General features: G+C 32.7%; 1 protein-coding gene across 1 annotated transcript in view; it reads left to right on the top strand.

Moving 5' to 3' along the window:
• Nucleotides 1-24,609, top strand: part of LOC114328363 (histone-lysine N-methyltransferase 2D-like) — a 797,359-nt gene that overhangs the window by 312,584 nt on the left and 460,166 nt on the right. Inside the window, exon 4 of the mRNA XM_050655649.1 lies at nucleotides 23,974-23,996. The gene's annotated coding sequence lies outside the window, so the exon portion shown is untranslated. The remainder of the gene's footprint in view (nucleotides 1-23,973; nucleotides 23,997-24,609) is intronic.

Raw genomic sequence — 24,609 nt, 5'->3', positions numbered from 1 at the left:
TAAGTAAATCGAGGATCGTTGGATAGAACCGACAAAATAATTAAATAATAATATATATTGAAACTAAAAATTTTGAAAAGTATTCTTCTCCATTCCAAAGTTTGGGCATCTACTGCTTATTCTGGCATCAAGCATCTCCGCATCTTTCCAAAGAAAGTTCTACCTACATTTCTTCCTTTCTTATAGGTTGTTTTTCAATGATCTGTGAATAGTTTTAGTGTTATTGAAACCTGTCAATTTTATGATCTTTCTAGTGAGGTACAGACATTGATCTCGGCTGTTTCAAAATATATAAATACGATCTGCATTATTTGTAAGTTAAATTCAGTTCGTTTTTCGATAATTTGTTTATAGTCCAAGTAATCAAGCTTAATATAGGACAAAACCTCGCAATTTTTATAGAATGGATCGATTTGCTTGAAAATTTGAGAATAAGTAGTGGATAGTCCAAGGATCAAAATACATATATATATGATGGCGAAAGGCACTTTTACCATGGGGGTGGTTGCCACCCCATCTCGGGGGTGGAAATTTTATATAATATTTTGACAGCAAAAGTTCATAAAAACATTCATTCTAAGCAAAAAATGTTCTATACATTTTTTTGATAAAATTAATAGTTTTCGATTTATTCGCTTTTATCGAAAGTGTTAGTTTTATAGGCCCATTTACAATTCACTAAATTTTTGCCGTAGAAAAAAATTTGTCAAACCATCTTCTTGGAAATTAAATAACCTACAATTTCATATTTAAACATTTTTTCGTATCTCTGATGCTAATCTTTCTATTCTGAAGAAAATAGCATTTTTTACCAAATTACAAAAATTCGTTATTCGCTTTTAACTCCAGTTTTATAAAAACTAATCATTCTAAGCCAGTCAAACTTCTATGATCTATTAATAATACATAAACAAAGAAGGATAAATAAGGCCAATGACTGAAAACACCGCTAACTGCCATTATTATGCTTCCAATTTGATTCCTCCTTTTTTTTTTCAAAAAAAAATATTGATTTTTAACCCTAACTTTTTTATTTATTGAAAGTTTGGTAAAAAATAATTTTGTAGGTTTTTCCATGGTCATTGATTTTAAATCTTTCTAAAATCCTCAGTCGCAAAAAGAGGTGGCTTTGAAAGGGTTGGTAAAGGCGGTTTTTGCATGTTGTTATAAGTTTTAATTGTCAATAGCTCACTAAATTTTTGCCGTAGGAAAAATTTTTGCAAACCATTTTCTTGGGAATTAAATAACTACAATTTTTCATATTTCAACATTTTTTTGTATCTCTGATTCTAATTTTTCTATTCTGAAGAAAAAGCCATTTTTTCCAAACTACAAAAATTCGTTATTCGCTTAACTCCATTTTTTTAAAAAATAATCATTGTAAGCCGGTCAAACTTCTAGAGCCTATTAATAATACATAAATAAAGAAGACCAAATAAGGTGAATGGCGAATTTTAATTAGGGTGGTGATTAGGGAGTTGCTTCCGATCACTTTTTCGCTGAAAAAAATAGGGACTGACTTTCTTTTCATTATAAGTCACTTAATTTTTGAGCTAGAGACCTTTGTTTTATTTCTAGAGATAGAGATTTTTAAATACTTTAAATTAGTTTGAATAAGTTGTCCTCGAAAAATGCATAGTTTTCCCGTCTTTTGACTTTGAATCTACAATAAATAGCATTTGACGAAGAAGAGCTAGCGTATAATGAACTATAGCTAGATTACTATTGGCCTTAAGGAAAATTAAGAAAAACGGTTTATTTTTTCAAAAGGTACATTTTTGTTAAGTAAAGTTGTTTTGATAAAACGAAAACTTTTGGAGTTAGCAGAAAAATAATTAAAAACATTGATTTTTTCGATATAAAACTAACACTTTCGATAGCGAATAAGTCGAAACTATTAAATTTATCAAAAAAATGTATAGAACGTTTTTTGCTTAGAATGAATGTTTTTACCAACTTTTGCGGTCAAAATATAATAAAAATTTTCCACCCCCGAAATGGGGTGGCAACCACCCCCATGGTAAAAGCGTCTTTCGGCATCATATAGATTTTGATCCTTGGACTATCTACTACTTATTCTCAAATTTTCAAACAAATCGATCCATTCTGTAAAAATTGCGAGGTGAAAAGCTTCGGTTCCTGGACTATTAATAAAAAACCATTCTCCTCGTTAGTAAACTTTTCCTTTTCGAGAATGGTGTTGTTTTCCTATATCAGCATGTGTAATATTTTTTAATCTCTTATTAATATTTTTTTAACATTATATTCCAAGGTTCGACTTGTCTATTAGCATGGGCGCAAGCTGTGGCCAACGGTGTAACCAGGATGATCCTAAGAGCGGAGGGGGGTTACAACTACTGGATGATCTCTGGTCTGGGAGTATGGAATAGTAGTAGTGTTAAGCGTATAGAGCTCAAAGTACAACCAAATGGGGGGTTACAATCCCCAAAACCACCCCTGGTTACGCCTATGGCTGTGACAGCTTGTATTCAGTTCTCTTCGGGATACACCACAGGCGGCTCTGAAGACGCTGAAAAGCAGAAACCTTGGTCAGCCGATCAGGGGCGTAACAGAGGCCCCCGCAGCATGACGCTTGCAGGGGGCCTCAATATGTCAGGGGCCCCATCTTGTTGTCTAATATATGTAAAAAATTTCTTTTTATTTTATTCTATATCAATAAAGATGAAAAATGTAAGTTGTCGTTAACAGTGCATGAATACACTAATAGCCCAGTAAATGATCGTTTTGGAGTGTAATTAATTATCAGCGTCACGACGTATTTGCTTGGCAATTTAGATTTAGAATCTACTTAATCCTCAACTTCAAAGTGGGACTTGTGCCGTTGGTTGCTTTTACTTGGGAGGGGTGAAAGTCACCCCTTCTCGGGGATGAAAAACATACGTGTAAAATAAGTCCGGAAATTGATAAATTGACTAATTATAAGCAACTTTTTTTGTATAGAGCTTCTTTATCTAAGTCAATACTTTTTTAAGTTACTTGCAAGTGAAAATTTTTAATTTTCAACAAAGAAACACGCAGTCAGAAGGGTTTTTCGCAAATAACTCAAAAACAACTCAAATCAACAAAACATAAGTATATTATCGAATTAAATATTATCGAAAAAAATTTGTTTAGCAAAAATGTAGCTCATAAAAAAACAAACAAAAAATGGTGTCTATTCATGAAGTCTATAATTACTTCATACAGTAAAAGCAAAGTTGTAGCTCATGAAAAAGTGTTCTTATTCGTTCAATTTCAAATCGAATATTTCAACGTGACATAACCAACAAACGAAGCATTTTCAGGGAAACTCATTGAAACTTTTTTGTAATGTTTAGCTTTATTTTTATTTTTTATAGCATATTATAGCAAGTTTCTAGCATCCAAACTAAGCGACTTACGCTCAAAATAAAGTTGGCCCCTTTTTTTGCTAAAAAAACGTGAAAATCTCCCGCTACGTTGGATTTGTTCGAAGTTCTTATTTTTGACAAAATTTGGTTTTATAGTAAAAAAAGTTTTTTTATTTTAGAAAAATGCCCTTTTTCAAAATAACTTATTTCAATAACTTATTTCAAAATAACTTAAAAGTATTAGGAAGGGCGGATCCAGAGAGCCCCTTTGAGGATTTAAAATAATATAAATTTAAATATTTGCAGTTCAATTGTTTTTTGTTTCAAATACATATCCCGCTTGCTACGAGAAAAATGTTTTTAGCTTTGTACTGAACGGTAGTAAAGGTTGTGCTGAACGAGGTAAAGTGTGAGGTAACCTTGGATCCGCCCTTGAATATTAGTGATACGAAAAATCTTAAAGAGTAAAGACATGCAGGTTGTGCTTTTCTAAATATTTTGGTTTTCTGTAAGGCAAAAATGGGTTAAGATATGGCTGTTCAAAATTTGCATACACTCGTGATTAGAGACTCGTTCGAGCACTTTCAAATAAAATCCATTCAAAAATAAGCACTTTGAACCGGTGAAACTTGTCATTGAAACATGTCATATAAAAAAAGTTTAGGTAATCTGTAAAGCGGTAATTATTAGTTTCATTTGCGGTGCTAAATAGAGGGAGATTTTCACAATTTTTTTTTACCAAAAAAAGCTTTTAACTGCATGTTGAGCGTAACTCGCTGAGTTTTGATGATAGAAATTTTTATCAGAAGTAAAAATACCTAAAACTTTTTTAAACACTTTAAAAAAGTTTTAATAAGTTTTCCCCGTAATGTGCTTAATTTTTAGTTATTTCACGTTAAAATATTCGATATAAAATTTGACGAATATGAATCTATTTTCATTAGCTATAACTCTGCTTCTACTAGGTATAGAGATCTAACATATACATCACTTTTTTTACTTACTTTTTTAAAGGTTATATTTAACGAATAAGAATTATTTTTCATGCGCTACAAATTTGCATTTACTGGGTCGACAGACTTCATTTTTGTATAAGCTATATTTTTGTTATTTACTTACGAATACTTACTTTTTGAGTTATTTGGAAAAATTGCCTGAAAACGTTGTTTTCAGGCGAAAAATGAATCTGAAATGAAGAAGACGTTTTACTCCATATTAAACTGGCACTATTTTTTTATTTAATAGTATTTTATAAAATGTAATTATCTATTCTAAAACAAAGAAACCCTCTTCATTTTTTTTTCAAAGGAACACAAAACGAAACTAAACTTTCTGTATAGCTGAAATATTTATAAAAATGCCTCTATGAAAAGAGGAGGCACCAAAAACCTTCTAGCAAAGTAAAGAAGACCCCGTGGTGCCATATGTCATTTCTCGATCGTCTAGTCATGATGGCTTTCGACTACCTGGGGTTTTTTATTGTTCTGCTTTTAGCGGAAGGGCGGTGTAAGGGGTGTCAGGAGCGGCGGGTCTAGTTTCCAACCATTGCATTGTTGAGTTTCGAAGCTCGTTTTGAAAGTTCCGAGATGACTTTATTTAAGATTTTTATAGCTAGAGGGGGTCGCAATTTGGTTGTAAACAAGGTTTTTAATGGCGTATTTACTGCGTTAAGTTTCCTGGTGTTCAATTGGATCAATGGCAGCATTTAAGTACTAAAATAGTTGATGGTTGCTTGAATAATAAAGGTTAGAAAATGAAAGAAAGACGTGTTCAGCATGTCCAAAATATGGGACAGATTAGAATATGAAAGAAAGAATACCAGGAATATGTACCAGAAGTGAAAAATAGTGAAAAATATACGATTAATTAAACTTTAATTAATTAAAAAGAAATTATGTATGCATGACCACATTGTGAATAGTACGTTCTTTAACGGTAAAATATTGCAAAACATCTAAATTTTACATAACCGCTTGGATTAACATGAAATTTGGCATACACATAGCTAACAAGTCAAAGAAAAAAGTGATAGGTATTGTTCCGATGTGTGCTTTTGCCCTTTTGGTGAGTTTCACCTCTTCTCGGGGGTGAAAAAATATACGTCCAAAATAAGTGCGGAATTCGATAAACTGACTAATTCTAAGCAACTTCATTTTTCAACAAAATAACCACGTTTTTAGATGATTTTTCGCAAATAACTCAAAAAGTAAGTATTTTGTCGAAAAAAATATTCTTATCAAAATACAGCCTATAAAAAAGTAAAAAAATGGTGTACCTATTTATTAGATATTTAGACCTTGTAGAAGCAGACAGAGCTAATGAAAAATAGGTTCATATTCGTCAAATTCCAAATCAAATATTTTAAAGTGAAATAGCCAAAAAATGAAGCACTTCCTGGGTAAAACTCATTACAACTCTTTTAAAGTTTTTAAAAAAATCTTAAGGTATTTTTGTATTATAAGAAAATTTCTAGCATTAAAATTAAACAAGTTACTCTCAAAATAAGGTTGGTCCCTTTCTTGTTGGTAAGGAAATCGGGAAAATCACCCCCCGAATTAGCATCTCAAATGAACTTTCACAAGTTGCTTTACTGGTGTATGTATTAGTAGGCTTACCATACGTCCCGGTTTGACCGGGACGGTCCCGGTTTGAGATCCCTGTCCCGGCGTCCCGGCCGGTTTGCATTAGTGTCCCGGTCAAACTTGAACAACACCGACACCCAAGCCATTGATCAAGGATCGTCTAAAGTGCTCAAAACACAAGTCCAGCGCAAGTACCATTGCAAGCTCATCAACCAATAACATCGTTTTTCAAAAATGCTGAACCCGTAGAAAATGAACTTTCCATTGCTGCTAAAGAAGCTACTTTTGCATTCCATATATAGCAATCCACAATAATACATAAATTTAAGACATCTGATTGCTCCTCAAAATAAATATCGAAGCTGTTTGAGCCCAAATTGGGGTCTACACGCACCAAGTGCTAAGCGATCATCACGGGAGTGATTGCACCTCGCACCGATGGCAAGAGATGAACTACACAACGAGCTAAAAGAATGCAAATTTTCGGGCATTTCAACAGATACATCAAACATACATGATGTTAAATTTACAGGCATCAAAAGTTGTTAGGTACTTGGTACCTGAGACAGAATATCTGTCTGTAAAGTTACTCGATTTTTAATTTGTCGCCGGAGAAACGTCTGAAATCTTGGCAAATCACATAATGTCGATAATAAAAAAACACTAAATAGAAAACAAGGTGGCAGCTTTCTGTGGTGATAACTGTAATACGAATTTCGGAGGGAAAACTGGCGAGACACCAACAACGTCTATTCTAGGTTCAAGGAAGTTATCGGCGTTACCATAAAAGGCATTTGTTCCAGCGCACACATCGTTCACAAAATAATTCAACATGCAGTTGATGGTCTTCCTGTCGAAATACAAGCAATCATTGTAAAAATATACAAATATTTTTGTATATATACCGTATAGTACGCGTTACAAACTTAAAAGAGTTTTGTGAGACAGCTGTCATCGAGTTCAAAAAATTAGTGAAACATGGAAATACAAGATTGCTGTCTTTATTACCAGCTGTGGAAAGGATACTGCCGCTACACTAATGCTTGAAATCTTATTTTCTTGCTCAAGTAAACTGCCCTCTCGCATTGCTAAATTTCTTCACAACAGAACTGGGAGCACTTTACTTTTGGTTTGTGCTCGGACAGTTAAATGTATTCAACAAAACCGTTTAGTCTATGGAAAAGACTAACTCAACTGTGACAGATGTAGGTATGGAGTTCACAAAAGTTAAAAAACAATCTTCAAAACAGGATGAAAAACAAACTTCTTCCACAAGCAGCTAAACAACTCTTGAATAAATTGAATGATAATGTTGAAATGTCGATAAATGTTGATAAATGTCGAAAACTTCATTAGTGACGTTCACGCTTTCTATGAGCGCTGCATTTCTTATTTAGAATTGTGGGAAAAGATCTTCGGCGGAGCCGAAGATTTTGAGTAGTTCTGCTTGAAAAATGAGCTTAACTGGAGTGACATCGAAAAAGCAGCAAAAAATATAAATAAAATGCAAAAACCTCAATCGAAAACCCAAATAAAGATTGATGAGTTATTTGATGAGGTGTTAATGGTAAAAGGCACAGTATAAAAAGGGACAGTAAAACCACTTCTCTGTCGGCACTTTGATCTCAAGAAGTAATACCGGCAGTACGCACTTGATAATTCACCAGTGGTGGATGCGGGTTTTCCCTGTTAAAAGCCGTACGTTTCTATGCGACTAGCAATGCGAGAGTGGGGCAAAAGCGACTAAGAACATTGCGCGGTCGCCATGCGCGACTACAGATTTTACTTCCAATTTTTCGGAGAGTGGTTCTACTGCCCCTCTTTATACTGTGGTAAAAGGCTTCTTCCAAAATTCTAATGAAACTAGTTATTCCGAGAAATGGGTCCAGCTATTCATCCATTTTCACAAGTAGCGTATTGAGGTGCTAAATTAAAAAAAATTATGGAGTTTGCTATGTGTCTACCCGGTACTTCAGCGCCACTGGAGAGAATTTTTTCACGGATGAAAAAAATGTGGTCTGACGATCGGGAGGAAGAATATACCTTGTTTACGTGCAAACTCAACTTGAACATGTCATGTACTGAATTTTATGACAAATATAATTTTATAAAAATAAATAAATAAATAATATAACTGGGCAAATTTTTAGTGTTGTTTGTATTGTACTTTATCTCTTTTTCTCATAAAAAATATATTCACATTTTTTACACAAACTAAACGAAAAGCAAAACGAAAATGAGCCTCTTCATCTTCTGCGTCCCGGTTTGGCTCTTCGTAATTATGGTAAGCCTATGTATTAGTTATACGATCTGTAAGTTTCATCGGTTCAATGTTCCTATTTTTGAAAGGGCTGTAGTTGAAAGGGCTTCAACGGGTCACTAATCACAAGTGTATGCTTTAGAAACACCAAATCTTAACCAATCTTTGTCTTACAGAAAAACAAAAAAATACAAAATATTCAGAAAACAAAGCTGACTTTTTTATTGTTTGAGATTTTTGGTACCTCTAATAAAGTTATTTTGAAAAAAACCGTTTTTTCAAAATATTTTTTTTTAATTTCAATTTAAAACCATTTTTTTTTCAAAAATAAGCACGTTGAATCTACGAAAGTTACAGATCGTATAGACACAACATAAATAAAGCAACCTGTGAAGCGGTCACGATTAATTTCATTCAAGTTGCTAATTAGGGGGTGATTTTCCCGATTTCTTTTTTGCCAAAACATAAGGGACCAACTGTATTTTGAGCGTAACTTGCTTAAATTTCATGCTAGAATCTTTTTTTATAAAAACATAAATAAACTTAAAAAGAGTTATAATGAGTTTTCTCCGAAATTTGCTTCATTTTTCGGTTATTTCACGTTGAAATATTTTATTTGGAATTTGGCGAATATGAACCTATTTTTCTTTAGCTATAACTCTGTTTTTACTATGTTTAGAGACTTCATGCATAGACCATTTTTTTCACTTTATGACAGGCTATATTTTTGCTAGGAGTGTTTTTTTTCGATAAAATACTTACTTTTTGAATTATTTGCGTAAAAATGTGTCTAAAGTCGTGTTTGTTTTGTTGAAAAATGAACATGTTCACTCGAAAATAACTCGAAAGGTATTGACTTGGTGAAAAAACTCTATAGAACAAAAGTTGCTTAGAATTAGTCAGTTTATCGAATTCCGGACTTATTTTGGACGTATATTTTTTTCACCCCCGAGAAGGGGTGAAACTCACACCCAGGGCAAAAGCACATATTGGCACAATATCACTTTTTTTTCTTTCACATTTTAGCTATGTCTACGTCTACGGCAAATTTCATGTCAATCTAGCGGTTCTTTAAAATTTACAGCAAAAATCGTCAAAGAATGTACTAGAAGTAAATTACAGGGACTGTGGAACATATTATACAATAAACGAAGACGAAGTCCAACCAATCAGTGTGGACGAGATAAGACGAACCGTAAGGGAAATGAAAAACGAGAAAGCCACAGGACCTGGAAGCATTCCCAATGAATTAATAAAACTCGGACCGTCAATACTATTGAAAAAACCTTTTATAAAAGGTATATATTTATTAAAAACACTCAAAGGGCCACATCTAAATCACAGAACGTTTTCGATGTACATAGATCATCATCAGTGCTTATACAGGCAAATCACATGCTGAGCCACCAAAAATTGCGACTCAACGACCTCACCGTCTGTAATGTAAAGACATACTACATTTCAAACAAGCAACTCACGTGCCTTGTGGGGAGTTATGTTATAAAATGCCAAAAGCCATATCCATACGGATTTTCATCCATCACTTGGATGTTTGAAAAATAATGTAACTCTAACATATTTTGTTACCATTTAAAGGATTATTACAAAAGTAAGATACAGGCAGCAGAAATGAGGTATCTACGCAGAGTTCAAGGAGTTACTAGAAGGGATAGGGTAAGGAATAACTGCATAAGAGAAGAACTGAAAATCGAGGCAATGATGGAGTATGTTGAAAAAAGACAATTAAGTTGGTGGGGGCATTTACAACGACTACAGAAAGAAGTACCAGTTAAAAAGATATGGGAAACAAAGGTGCAGGGGAAAAGAAGTAGAGGAAGACCGAGAGCGACATGGAACGAAGTGGTGGCAAGGATTCTTGACAAAAAATGAATATCATGGAACGAAGCTAAGGCTATGGCACAGGACCGGAAGTAATGGAAGAGATTTGTGCACTGAGAACAAACAGAGAAGATATAGCAGAGACATGGAGATCGTACTGCAGGGACCTATATAAAGATGATCAAGGCCAAGAACCTGTTAACCAAATCTCTGACGAGGTGGAAGAAGAACCTGATATACTTGAAAATGAAGTAAGACTCGCGATCTCTAAGCTCAAATATAATAAAGCACCAGGTCCAGATATGATAACAGCAGAAATGCTCAAAGCCACAGAAGAAACTGGCGTAAAATTACTTCATCTACTCTGTAACCAAATATGGCATTCAAAACAATGGCCTGAAGACTGGACAAAATCTACAATAACCACAATTCATAAAAAATGCAGCTTCCATAAATGCGACAATTATAGAACTATTTCTCTTATATCACATGCCAGTAAAATAATGCTACATATAATCAACGAGACTAAAAACATTCCTTCAAAGAGAAACTCCACAAGAGCAAATTGGATTTACCAAAGGTAGCGGCGTAGAGGTAAATACTAGAGAACACCTGTTAAATATAATAATCGAAAAATCTAGGGAATTCAATATTCCACTGTACATATGCTTTATAGATTATCGTAAGGCGTTCGACAGGGTCAAGTGGAGACACTTATGGCAAATACTAAAAGAAGTGGGCGTACCCCAACACCTTATTTCGCTTATAACTGAACTATACGAACACACTACTGGATCAGTTAAAGTGCTTGACACACTTTTAAACGAATTTCATCCAGAACGGGGTGTCAGACAGGAATGTATACTATCTCCACAATTATTCAATATATATGGAGAGCATATTATGAGAAAAGCACTTGAAGGATGGGAAAAAGGCATCTCAATAAATGGTCATAAAATAAACAACCTACGTTTCGCAGATGACACTATTCTTGCAAATAGTCAAGCAGAGCTGATTGATCTTATACGACTGGTTGAAAACGAAAGTCAAATCTTTGGTCTGCAATTAAACATATCAAAGACAAATATCATGATAGTGGATAGACTACATAACAATCATCCACATATAACCACAATTGATCGGTTTGAGGTTGTGAGCTCATACTTATATCTGGGATCATTAATCACAAACACAGGGTCACTACAGGAAGAAATAAAACGTAGATATGATCTAGCAAAAGTCGCCACAGCAAAAATGACCACAATATGGAAGGACTGTCAAATTTCAAAAGCGTTAAAGATGAGGTTGATCAACTGCTTAATATTCCCAATACTGACTTACGGATGTGAATCTTGAACCCTGAGAAATTCGGAAAGAAGAAAAATAGACGCCACTGAAATGTTCTGTTGGAGACGAATGCTACGAATTCCTTGGACCGACCATAGAACAAATAATTCGATTTTAAGAGAGCTAAAAGTTAGCCAACGACTCTCCAGTAAAGTCCATCTCCAACAATTAAAATACTTTGGACATGTTATGAGAACAAACACAGAAAACATGGAAAGGCTCATTATACAAGGAAAGGTGGAAGGCCGAAGATCACGAGGAAGATCCCCAACAAGATGGATCGATCAGATTACAGGAATATGCAAAAGACCTATGCATGAATTAAAAGAAATGACCAGAGACAGAGATCTTTGGAGACAGACAATACACGACATCACGTCGACCACTACACTCCCTCCGGGGGGTCAGGATTGAAGAGAGAGAACAGAGCACGCGTCATACCTACACCCGAGAGGGTAGAAGGTCTAAAGATTATATATTCAAAGGGTTATTACCCATGTATTTTTGGGGTCTCAGCATGTGATTTGCCTGTATCAGCACTGATGATGATCTATGTAGATCGAAAACGTTTTTTGATTTAGATGTGGCCCTTTGAGCATTCTTAATAAATATATAATAAATAAACCTTTCATAAAAGGAAAATACTAAGGTCCTTTATAAAAGGTTTTTTCAATAATTTTTTTATGATTTACTCATTGCTTTGGTATACAGTCAGCTACAGGAAAATGTGTTTCCTTGTGGATTTTACTATTAGAATAATTAATGCATCCATTGTACTTCTTCTTTTAAATCCCCTTCTATATTTTCATCACATTCCTCCTCTTCCAATAATTGATGAAACTTCTTCATCCTGATTTTTTACTATTTGTTACTATTTTTTTATTTATTATAAATAAATCAAACAAAGTAAACATAAAAATTGCAGCTGAAAATAAAATTATTTATTACCTACTCTTTTATACTTCTTTATTTTTGTTACCTAAGTTTAAGTTACCTTTTTCCACAAAATTTACCTAGGAAGCATTAAAAACAGAAAACAAATGATAAAAGAAAAAAACTAATACAATGTAGTTAAGCAGATCCTCAAACAATGAGTATTCAACTTTTAAAACAATCCGAGCATTTAATTTATAGAATCCGAACCCCTTTTATACAAATTTTACCACCCCACTTTCATTAACTGCCATTTCCCTAATCACTTTTCCACCGTCTGCGTCTCTCAGGGCGAAAGAAACCGGCCGAACTTCCTCAAAAAAGAAAAGGATCCGAAGAAGAAGATCTTAAATTTATGGACCGCGCCAGGATTGTACTCCAACTCCAAAACAACTTCCGGTCCTCCTAAGATGCTACTTCTCTTTTCGGAAAGTGGATGGATGGTAGTAATGTGGGCGAGGATTTTTCCTTTTTGGTGTTTTTGAATGAATAACGCTATACTTAGAGTCCAAAATAGTTTCTCAAAAATGAATTTGAATTTTAAAAGCCTTTTTTGAGGGCGGTCTAAATCCCTACATGTTCACGAGATAAATATGTAATGTCGTTTTGCCATTTATAGGAGATAAACAAGAACTGTGAATTCAAAATTCAATGTTGCTCCTTTGGCAGCGTTTAAACACCGTGATCAATCGTAGCAATTTATCGATATCAATCGAGTTGTTTCAATTTATCGTTAAGTATAAACGGTACAACGCAGTGATTTATCGGAATTGGAGTTGGAATCGGATTGCATCAATTTATTGTAACGATCGAGTTGTTTCAGTTTATAATCAATCTCAACAATTTATCGCAGCGTGTAAACAGCTTTAAAAATCGTAGCAATTTATCGTCACAATAAATTGCTCGCACACTCAACGAAAAAGGTACGTAATATCAATAAAAATGTTAATTCAGACAACAAACGCAATTCTTAAAATTTGTCCAATTCTTGGTTTTATTGGAACAACAAAGCGATGTTCATCAATTCATTATTTTCATTAGTTGAGCCAATGTATTACGTTTATTGAATGGACGAACATTCATTATGTATACCATAATATCACTTTATTGATATTACGAACTCAGTTCATTGAGTCAACGAACACTATTTATTGAAACAATGAACTTTCATTATGTATACCATAATCTCACTTTATTGATATTACGAACTCTGTTCATTGAGTCAACGAACACTATTTATTGAAACAACAACGTCGTTAATTGACCGACGAAGACCATTCGTTGTGCCAATAACAGTGTTATTTCTCCTAACGCATTTCGTTTATTTCTACAATTATTTCCGTTTATTGTTACAATTAATTCCGTTCATTGCCACAATAAATACGGTTATTCTTACAAGCAATTCTCTTCATTCTTACAATCAGTTTCGTTCATTCCTACGATGAACGTATTTTATATTAATAATTACTGAATGCATTAGCCCAATGTATCATATTAATTGATTAATAATAATTTTTTAAATCCCCTTTTTTGTCCTTAACCTTTAGGACTTTACACTGTGTGATTTCTCATAATAATTATATAGCTTATACAGTGCACTGGAATAAGTGTTACACTCCCCCCCCCCCCTTATTAACTTATTTATTTTTAGCACATAAGCAAAACGCTCAGACAGGTCGATTTTTAAAATTATCAAAGTATATTATAACATCAATGTTTCGAACTTTACACGATCCCTCTTCAGGCGACAGGCGTAACTTTGATTTTTTTTAATGGGAAAGTACATCATGTGACAGCTCATTTAAAAGTGTTTGAAATGGTGATTTCAAAAATGTATAACACTTTAATCATTTTTGAGAGCGCAAGGGCAAAATTTCGATCGAATTATTTTTAAACGCATTCATTTTTTTGGACTCCTGAGAAAACTAATAAGTATTTTTGAAAAATTTAACCGCAGAATAAAAGACTACATTATTACTGAGGGCTGAAAGTCCCTTAGAATAAACAAAAAGTTTCTTTTGAATAGTATATTTGAAATAAAAAGATCATACTAAATTTTCTCTTTTTCACCCCTGTGACTTATTAAAATAATCATTATAGAAGTTCTCAGGGACGTCAGACCCTCGATAATACTGTAATATTTTATTCTGCGTTTAAATTTTCAAAAATACTAATTATTTTTTTCATTCAGGATTCGAAAATTCATTTTCAGTTCATCTTATAAATAACATCACAAGACAATATTAAAAGTAAACACTTACAAACATAAGACACTGACAAGTTTATTTTTAAATAAAATGTTCTCCCGTATTTACCTTATCAGAAAAAACTTACTTTTATTCAAATATAAAAAATAAGTAATATCTTATCCTTATCTTCCTTCTACTACGGACTACACTTGGAAACAAAATGCAATTATTATTCGGCACTTTCAAGGAAAAACCGTTACATTTCAAATGGTCAAGCAAAACATTTATTGTCTCAACAACCACGATTATTGTCACAATTAACGCATTGATTGTGGGAATTAAAGGCAGTAGTAGATTAATTAATGCATTCGTTGGCACAACAATCAGTGTACATCTATGCAATAATCATATATTACTCTATATTAACAACATTTGTACATTGTTTTAATGAAATCTGTACGTTGTCACGATAAACCAAGGTAATTGCTTGTCATCTACGAAATCAAGAACGTGAGTTGCTGCCACAATTAACAGTATTTATTAAATATACGAAACTAAGTTATTGGCTGAATAAATTGAGTATTATTGATTAATGTACTCTAGTTATTCTCACAATTATTATTCAATCATTGTGACAATAACCAAGTACATTCGTCAATGTCTAAAAGTTCGTTGAAACAACAAATTAAATTGTTGTGAGAACGAAATACTATTCAATAATCACTGTTAATCAATATTACGAACTAAATTTTTTTGAGTGCATTTATCGCGGCTTCTAAACTTCACTTTACTAATAATCGAATGAAATTTGAGATATTGTGGATATCTCCCCTCGTAGGGAGAAGCTTTCGAGAAGCTTTCGAAGCAAAAAACCAAAATGTGAATGCAGCTTTCGAATGCAATTTTTGTATTCAGCCAAAAATCAAGTCCCAAGCTGTTAAATAAATAAACGTTGCGCGAATTTTAACATCTTTTCGATGCTTATGAGATCAATGAATTTACCACTTCCTTTGACAGGGCGCTATGGAATTTGAATTGTTAGAGCCCAATTAGTCCTGTCGCCAGGGGGGGTACAACGGCCTCGTTAATTCAGATGGACTTACCCAAATTTTTTTTATGTATTTTGACCCGTAGAACACGAATTTTTTGGGTAACAGTTGATCCGGATGTCGATAAGATTGTTATAGACCAAGAACTTGAGGAATCAAATAACAGCGATTTTTGGCAAAACAAAACAATATTTTGTATTTTTTGGGTCATTTTAAGCAAAAAATATTTCTACAAGTTTTTTAGTAGGATGCACAGTTTTCGAGATAAACGCGGTTGAACTTTCAAAAAATCGAAAAACTGCAATTTTTAAACCCGAATAACTTTTGATTAAAAAATAAAATAGCAATTCTGCTTAGCGCCTTTGAAAGTTCAAGTCAAATTATGTCGGTTTTGATTATTTGCATTGCTAAAAATTTATTGTGTTATTGCTAAACAAAGCTACAAACAACTAGTGCGTGAGTGATGTTTCTATGATTTCTCATTTAAAATCGAACGAGTAGGTAGAATAGGTACTAGTGCAATCAAGACTATTTCTACGTTACATGCGTTAAAACGCATGTAAAAGCACGGGAAACCCTACGTGTTTATAGCTTTGTTAAACAATAAAAAAATAAATTTTTACCAATGCAAATAATCAAAACCGATATAATTTGACTTAAACTTTCAAATGCGGTAAGCAGACTTGCTATTTTATTTTTTAATCAAAAGTTATTCGGGTTCAAAAATTGCAATTTTTCGATTTTTTTAAAGTTCAACCGCGTTTATCTCGAAAACTGTGCATCCTACGAAAAAACTTGTAGAAATATTTTTTACTTAAAATGGCCCAAAAAATACAAAATATTGTTTTGTTTTGCCAAAAATCGCTGTTATTTGATTCCTCAAGTTCTTGGTCTATAACAATCTTATCGACATCCGGATCAACTGTTACCCAAAAAATTCGTGTTCTACGGGTCAAAATACATAAAAAAAACTTGAGTAAGTCCATCTGAATTAACGAGGCCGTTGTACCCCCCCCCTGGCGACAGGACTAAATCTTCAAAACCTATAACATGAAATTTCGATTTTGAGTTTTGTCGACAAATATGGGGATTTAAAATATGCCTAAAGAACGCTGAATTTAAACTTTAACATTATAAATGATCTCACGTCACGGGACATGCTTCCACGAAGAAGGCATTACGTGGATTTGTAGCTGAAGTTGTGTAATTTCGAAAAAGGTATTTATGCAATAAAAAAAACAGTTTTAGATTGTTATTCAGTTTATTTGTTATTCCAAAATGATATAATTAATTCAAAATAAAGTAGCAGTTAAGTGGATGACGCTATTTATACCGATTTCAATAAAACCTTTGATATGATAAATCGTGCTGCTATTATCAGAAAATTAGATAGAATAAACTTTCCAATATGGCTTACCTGATTTACCTAGCAATATGGCTTTGATTATCAATTTGTTTATAAACGACATTGGTTTGGATTTTCAGTTTACCAAATTTTTATTATTTGCAGATGTTCTTAAGTTGTATGCAAGAGTTAACAGTGTTAGTGACTGTATTAATTTGAATAAGGATATAGCCATAGCCGCTCTTCAGAATTGGTCAATAGCTTCTTCTTCTGCTTCTCTTTGAATAGACAAGACACTATCTGTTTTTTCAATGTGCCTCTGTCAATGTGTCAATAGCTAATGGAGTGAATTGAACATAGGTAAATGCTACATTTTCTAGATCTTAGAGTTCTAATAGTTTTTGATTACCAGTTTTACAATACATCACTAAATATGATAAAGGGAAGGACTTTGGAGATTTCTTTGATTCACAGGTACCTATGTTGTGATCACCATAATAATTCAATTACTAGTAAAGCTCTTCAAATGCCTATTTGTGTTTTGTGCAATTCAAGAGATCTATCCATTAATTCTAGAAAGGTTCAGAATATATTTCTACGGTAGGTATATATGTAGTATACAAATTGAACAAGCCTTTACATACTTACTTTTATGAAGATATCATAAAACAACTTAAGCTTCACACTCTGGAAAATCGCAGGATAATGTCAGATGCAATACTTCTTTGTAAGCTGTTATTTAGCCACATTTGTTGCCCTTGTCTGCTTGAGCTGTTCTGTACTGTATAAAATACCTAATAGGGTTACCAAAAATACCTACTGGCTTGTATGATGTTTCATATCAGCACTAACTATAGTTTTTATGGTCCAGTTTTAACATTTTTAAACAGTTTTAATATTTTTTAAACTGGCGGACAGTTAATCTCCGGATCTAGTCGATCGATTTCAATAAACTGTAATGCATTTTGTTTATTTTGGTTTTCTTTATGACAGTACCACAATTTGAACAAAAATAGTACTAATAAAATCTTTGTGACTGAAAAAAGTTGAAAAAAAGTCAGATTGTTGAAAATGTGTCGTTTTATTTTTTAGCATTCTAGACGTTAATAGTATCTACCTTCCTGTTACTCAACACAAAAATCTAACAAATACTGTATCTATTGTAAGTCTGTGTGCCATTGTATGTATTTTAAAATATTTTTGTATTGTAATAAATCCGGATCTGCTATCAACCACCCAAAGCCCTTGCCAGATAACGAAATAGCGATAATGATGAAAAATATTTGCATATTCTTAAGCCTCCATTGTTAACAAACTCGGTTTTAGTGCCTTTCTGTCAAAAGAGAGAGGAGATTAGAACCTTTGTAAGCACTTTCCTAGAAACGAACGAAACTTTCAAACTTAACTTGCTTGATACTTTCGACTCTCGGGGATGCTGCGTGTTGTAAAAGGCACAGAGCCATCCAACGAGGCATGTAGCAAAGTAAATAACCTTGTGTATTGTATATTTATTGTACATTGTGTACCAACTGTCAAGAAGGAATAAATCTGAAGGAACACTATCGATCTGTTTGTGGCTGTTTATTTAATAACATTTATCTTTAAATATTTTCAAATTAATTGTTTTGCTAGGAAACAAAAACATTTTATTTATTATAATCAGAGATAGAAACGTTTATTGACTTAGAATAAACAAAAAAACATTAAAATAAGTGAAACAATCTGCGGATAACTGATGAACAACTGGAGGTGATAACAGAAATAATCAGAACAACAGTCAGTGAAATAAAACTGTAAAAGCAGCATATTATAAAAATAAGTAAATAAGAATTAAATGAATTGAAGCAAATTCACCAGAAGAAGAAAAAGCCTGGATAAAGGCGCAGTCTCTCTTATGCGATTGTCGCATGCGTTTGACGCAAGCAGCAGTCGCAAGCGATGTTCTGTGCACTCCTCAAATATAAACTTGATACGAGCGGTCTGGCTTGTGCGTCCGACGCGAGGAATCGCATGCGCCTGCTGCATCGACTGGTTATGATAGCAGTGCTTTGCAGTGACTGCATGCGTCCATTTCATAAAACAACAAAAAATTTGACATAGAATTTAAAAGTTTGTTGTTTATTGTTTATCAACTTATGATAACGAGGTTCGAGGTTTAAGAAGCTTTGTTAATTAATATTTTAATAATATGTAATTTACAGATATAAATAAGCAATGCTGTTGTTTTCATAATTGCACAGAGAATAAACATTTTCTACTAACCTATGTGACACCAAGTTTTTCTTCTGGTGTTATCACTCTCTTTACCATTCTTGTAGGAGATTTTGTTGTCTTCCTTAATAGCACATAACAAGAAATGGAACTGGTTCTTCGTCACGCGAAAGAAACTATGAAACTTGGTCTCATTATCAACCATATATTTACTTATTAAATTGGTTTGGTATCCTTCCTCAACCCTATTCAGATACATTTAATCAGTTTTACTCTTTTTTGGTTTACCATCATTTTTAAAATGTTCTCCTCCAATTCTTGCTCTTTTAATATGTGAAGATAAACTTGTCTCTGTAGATGCTCCATTATAATTATCACTAAATTAATTACTACTTACTACTATTACTACTACCTACTAATTATAAATTACTAAATATTAGTACCTATTATTATAAATTACTAAATATTACTATTATTATGAATGACTAATGAATATTATTAATTACTAAGCATTAGGTACTATTATTATAAATACTATATATTCCTATTATTATTAATTACTAAGTATTACTATAATTATAAATTACTAAATATCAATATTATTATAAATTACTATGAAGCAATGTTACTGTTATCGGTGCTATTAGATAATATATAACATAACCCATTATTTTTAAAATTCCCGCTTTTCATCAGCTGTTATATCTGATGCGTCTAAACGCACAAGAGAGACCACCCCAACCACTGCGTTAATTGCTTGCGGCTGCTGCTTGCGTCGAACGCATGCGACAATCGCATAAGAGAGACTGCGCCTTAAGACTAAGAGCCTAAAGACTAAAGGAATTTGACGACTTCTTTTATATACAGCGTGTCTACTTAAATTGGAAACATATGGGAAACTTTTTTATTATTAATTTTACGAAAAAAAGTTATTTTTCATAAAAAATGGCATACTCTAAAACCTATGATTCAATCATCAAATATAAAATTTTATCAGTATTATACGAGGTATGTCAAAAAATGTGAATTTCGTTCAAGAGTAAAGGACCTTTATTTCTCTCATGATCGAAAATTCTTAATATAAAAAGTTGTTTGAAATTAAAAACTAAGATCAAATATTCAATAGATGCTTCTAATTGAAAAAATATTCTCCAAAGTTTATTCCAATTTATGGATTCTTAACTTCGTTTATATTTATTAGGTACACATATGATAACTCTTTTATTATTACTTTTACGAAAAAAAGGTATTCTTTATAAAAAGCTCTGCATGTCCCAAGACCTAAGATGCAACCATCAGATATCAGATTTTATTAATTTTATACGAAAATTAAATGAAAGAAAAAAAAGAAGAAAGTTGTTTAGAATTAAAAACTATGTTTCAAACTATCCTTCTAATTGAAATATTGTGAAATATAAAGGTACTAGACTCATGAGCGAAATTCATATTTTTTTACTTACCTCGTATAATATTGATAAAATTTGATATCTGATGATTGAATCTTTGGTTTTAGAGCATGCAGAACTTTTTATGAAGAATAACTTTTTTTCGTAAAATTAATAATAAAAAAGTTTCCCATATGTTTCCAACTTAAGTAGACACGCTGTATATGAGAATATCAAAAAAATCACCAGAAATTACAGAAGCAGATACGGTAACAAACTAACAGACGCCAATGGGCACATAATAGCGGAAACGAGGACGAAACTTAATACTTGAGAATTAGAGGTAAAAGACGAAGATGTCCGTGCCAACAAGAATAGAAAAAACCGATAACCAGCCAAATATAACAGGTGAAGAAGTGATTTTTGCACTGAAAGATATGAAAGACGGAAAAACTCCGGGTCCAGACGATATCGAACTACTAAAGTTGCTTAGTGAAAATAATGTCTGTATGCTTACTGAATTATTTAATGCGGTTTATGAAACTGGAGAAATACCGGTGCCTCGCATTCTAATTCCGAAGAGGAAGAATGTCAAAGAATCCGGATGGGTTGATTGAATGAATTGGAGCACGACATACGGAACAACCAGTTCGGTTTTCGCAATGGAAAGGGAACTAGAAAAAGAATGGGAACTTCATTCAGTTTAAACTCATGGCAATCTTAAAACAAAGACAAATAGGTGTAAGGTTAGGATGCATTATTTCTCCATTACTTTTTAACTTGTTGCCTGAAACGATCATGGAGGCAGCTGTGGAAAATGAGAATTACAGTACACAGACTCCCTCCCTATAAACAATCTGAGATCTGCAGACGATATTTTCTCATTAGCGAAAAATATTGATGTTCTTCAAAGAATAGCCCAAAAAGTATATAGGTACAGTTTGACGAAAGTTGGAGTAAGAAACAATGTCTTGGTCCCGTAATCTCAGAAAATGGTTAAAGTGTTCTTTAAATCATCTTTTTAGAGTAGCTGTGAACAGAATATAAATAGTCATGATGATTACTGACCTTCTACCGAAGACGGTATCTTAAAAAAAGGTCACTGGCTGATGACAACGCAGACTCTTAAAGGGGTCCGGACAAATAATCACCGGACAAATAATCCCGGACAAAAAATCCCCGGACAAATAATAGCCCGGACAAAAAAACCCCACAAAAAATCCCGGACAGATAATCCCCACAAATTTTTTTTGAAAAAATATCCCCACAAAAAATCACGGACAAAAAATCCCCAAGAAATATTTGCTGCCGAATAAATCACTAAAAGTTTTCCCGAAATTTTACAAAATTTCGAATTCCAAGTCCATGCTGAAAACTTCAAATTTTAGATGACAAAAAAGTGTGAGTTTTTTCAAAAATCGTGGAAGATATATGGTGAATGAGCTAAGGGCCCGTTCTCATGACAGGCGCTTACGCATGTTTTGATAACGCGCGATTACATCTACATACATTTTACTGAAGACCGTTCACATGCTAACGCGGGTTTTAGGTCATTAAAACGCGCGTTAGCATGTGAACAGTTTCAAGTAAAATGTATGTAGTTGTAATCTCGCGTTATCAAAACGCGCGTTAAGCGCCTGTCATGAGAACGGGCCCTTAGCTCATTCCCCATATCTTACACGATTTTTGAAAAAACTCACACTCTTCTGCCATGTAAATTTTGAAGTTTAGCATGGAATTGGAATTCGAAATTTGATAAAATTTCGGTGATTATTTCATTCATAGGAGATTCTGACCAATAGAAAGATACAGAAATCTAAATTAGACTGATAATTTTTGATAATTTCCCGTCGTCAAGTATATTACGTCAGATACCCTTCGTTGCTACGAAAAAATACATTCAGTGACATTAATGACAAATTAATGTTTTAAAAATTATAAAAGTGATGACTTGTAAAATATTTATAACAATTGTGTGTTTAATTGTACTAATTTGTACTTACATAAATAAATTACAATAAAATTTTGGTTTTGAACAGTTTTATTCATGAAATAATCGCAACAAATTGCACTCGATCTCTAAAATTAATATAGAATTTTTGCCCTCGTGACACTGACATAATTTCACTCGCCTTCGGCTCGTGAAATTAAGACTGTCAAAGTGACACTCGGGAAAAATTCAATCATTTTAGAGCTCTTGTGCAATTACTACTGATTATTTCATTCATAGGAGATTCTGACCAATAGAAAGCTACAGAAATCTAAATTAAACTGACAACTTTTTTGATAATTGCCCGTCGTCAAGCATATTACGTCAGATGCCCTTCGTTGCTACGAAAAAATACATTCAGTGACATTAATGACAATTATTGTTTTAAAAATTATAAAAGTGATGACTTTCAATCGTCAAATATTTATAAAAACTTTGTGTTTAATTGTACTAATTTGTACTTACATAAATAAATTACAATAAAATTTTGGTTTTGAACAGTTTTATTCATGAAATAATCGCAACAAATTGCACTCGAACACTAAAATTAATATAGAATTTTAGAGCTCTTGTGCAATTACTACTGAAAACTTTTAGGGAACTATTCGGCAGCAAACATTTCTTGGGGATTTTTTGTCCAAAAAATTTGTGAAGATTATTTGTCCGGGACTTTTTGTGGGGATTTTTTGTCCGGGGATTATTTGTCCGGGGATTTTTTTGTCCGAGGATTTTTTGTCCAGGGATAATTTGTGGGGATTTTTTGTCCGGGATTATTTGTCCTAGCTTCACTCGAAAGAAGTCGTTCACTTGAGGCTGACGATAATATGGATATGATAATTGATAATAATATGTACTATCATTGTAGGTTAAAAAAATCAGTTTAAAATTTGAAACATGAACGAAGACATACCTACATGATTCGTTTCATTTGTTCTCTCTCCTTTATCATTACTGTGCTTTATATTTGAATATGAATATGTCTGAAATGGAGACAAACTTTTTTAGTTTTTTTTTACTTTATATGAGTTTTTATACGCTAATAATGGCAATTTTATTGTGTACGGGACTTCAGCGTTTTTGTACGTATCTACAACCCGTTTATTCGACAATAGGACCCAGTTTTTCTATTTCCAAAAAGCGTGTCCAGCATCCCAGATTAAAAAATGAATTACTTTTGAACTTTGAACTTGGGGAACGAGTTTTCCTATAGATTGTAAGCAAACAAGATTGTTGTTTCGTTTTATCAGCTGCTGTTGAGCACCTTTTTACCAGAGTATCAAACACCTCTTTTTTTTAATTTAAAATAAATAGAAATTGTCTTCCATACAAGTTTTTCCATCACTACAACTTTTTAATTTTCCTAAACTAATATCGATACAATGATACATCGGTGGTTTCCCGTTGTATTTTCAAATACAACAGTAATTTATTTAGTTTATTTTTTATCCGTAAGTTATAAATTATAATGGTTTAATGCTTATTCTTTTTTGCAGATGGCAGTTGAGAGAAAAACTTGGTAAGAGTTTTAATTTAGAAAGTATATCTACTTTTTCTTCTTTAGGATGCCTCATGTTTTCTATTTCAAAATATTTTTTGTTATTATTTTTTTATATTAAATCTACCCTAAAAGAACACATAGCTATTGGTTGAAATTTAAATCATTTTTTATTCTTTTACTTATATTTTCTTTCATTGTAAAATAGGTTGTGGTGGTGACGATGATAAAAAATATATTCCCATTATGTATTTATATTTTGTAGGCAGGTAAAAATTCCAGGTAAATTCCTTAGCTTAGATTTTTCGCTTATTAAGTCTTCACAATAGTTGTAATTAGTAGATTTTCTGAAGAAGGAATTAACTATAGGTATAACGGAAATATTAAATTTATTATAAGATTATAATTTGCAATATATCATAGATTACAGACGTGAGAAAGTGAGAAACAGCAATGGTCGGGAAATTAGGTATTCATTGTACCTAATTAAAATACTTTTTTATACTCATTTATGCTGATGGGGGGACTTGTTAGAAACAGATTATATCAATTTGGAAAGAATAGTAATACGTTTAGAAAAATTAAGTCACAATTTGAAGTTTCTTTACTCTTGAAAAAAATTGAGATTTATTTG

Source organism: Diabrotica virgifera, chromosome 7 (assembly GCF_917563875.1).
Source record: "Diabrotica virgifera virgifera chromosome 7, PGI_DIABVI_V3a".
Lineage (NCBI taxonomy): Eukaryota > Metazoa > Arthropoda > Insecta > Coleoptera > Chrysomelidae > Diabrotica > Diabrotica virgifera.
Note: the sequence above shows the minus strand (reverse complement) of the source record. Positions and strands in the feature narration are given on the sequence as shown.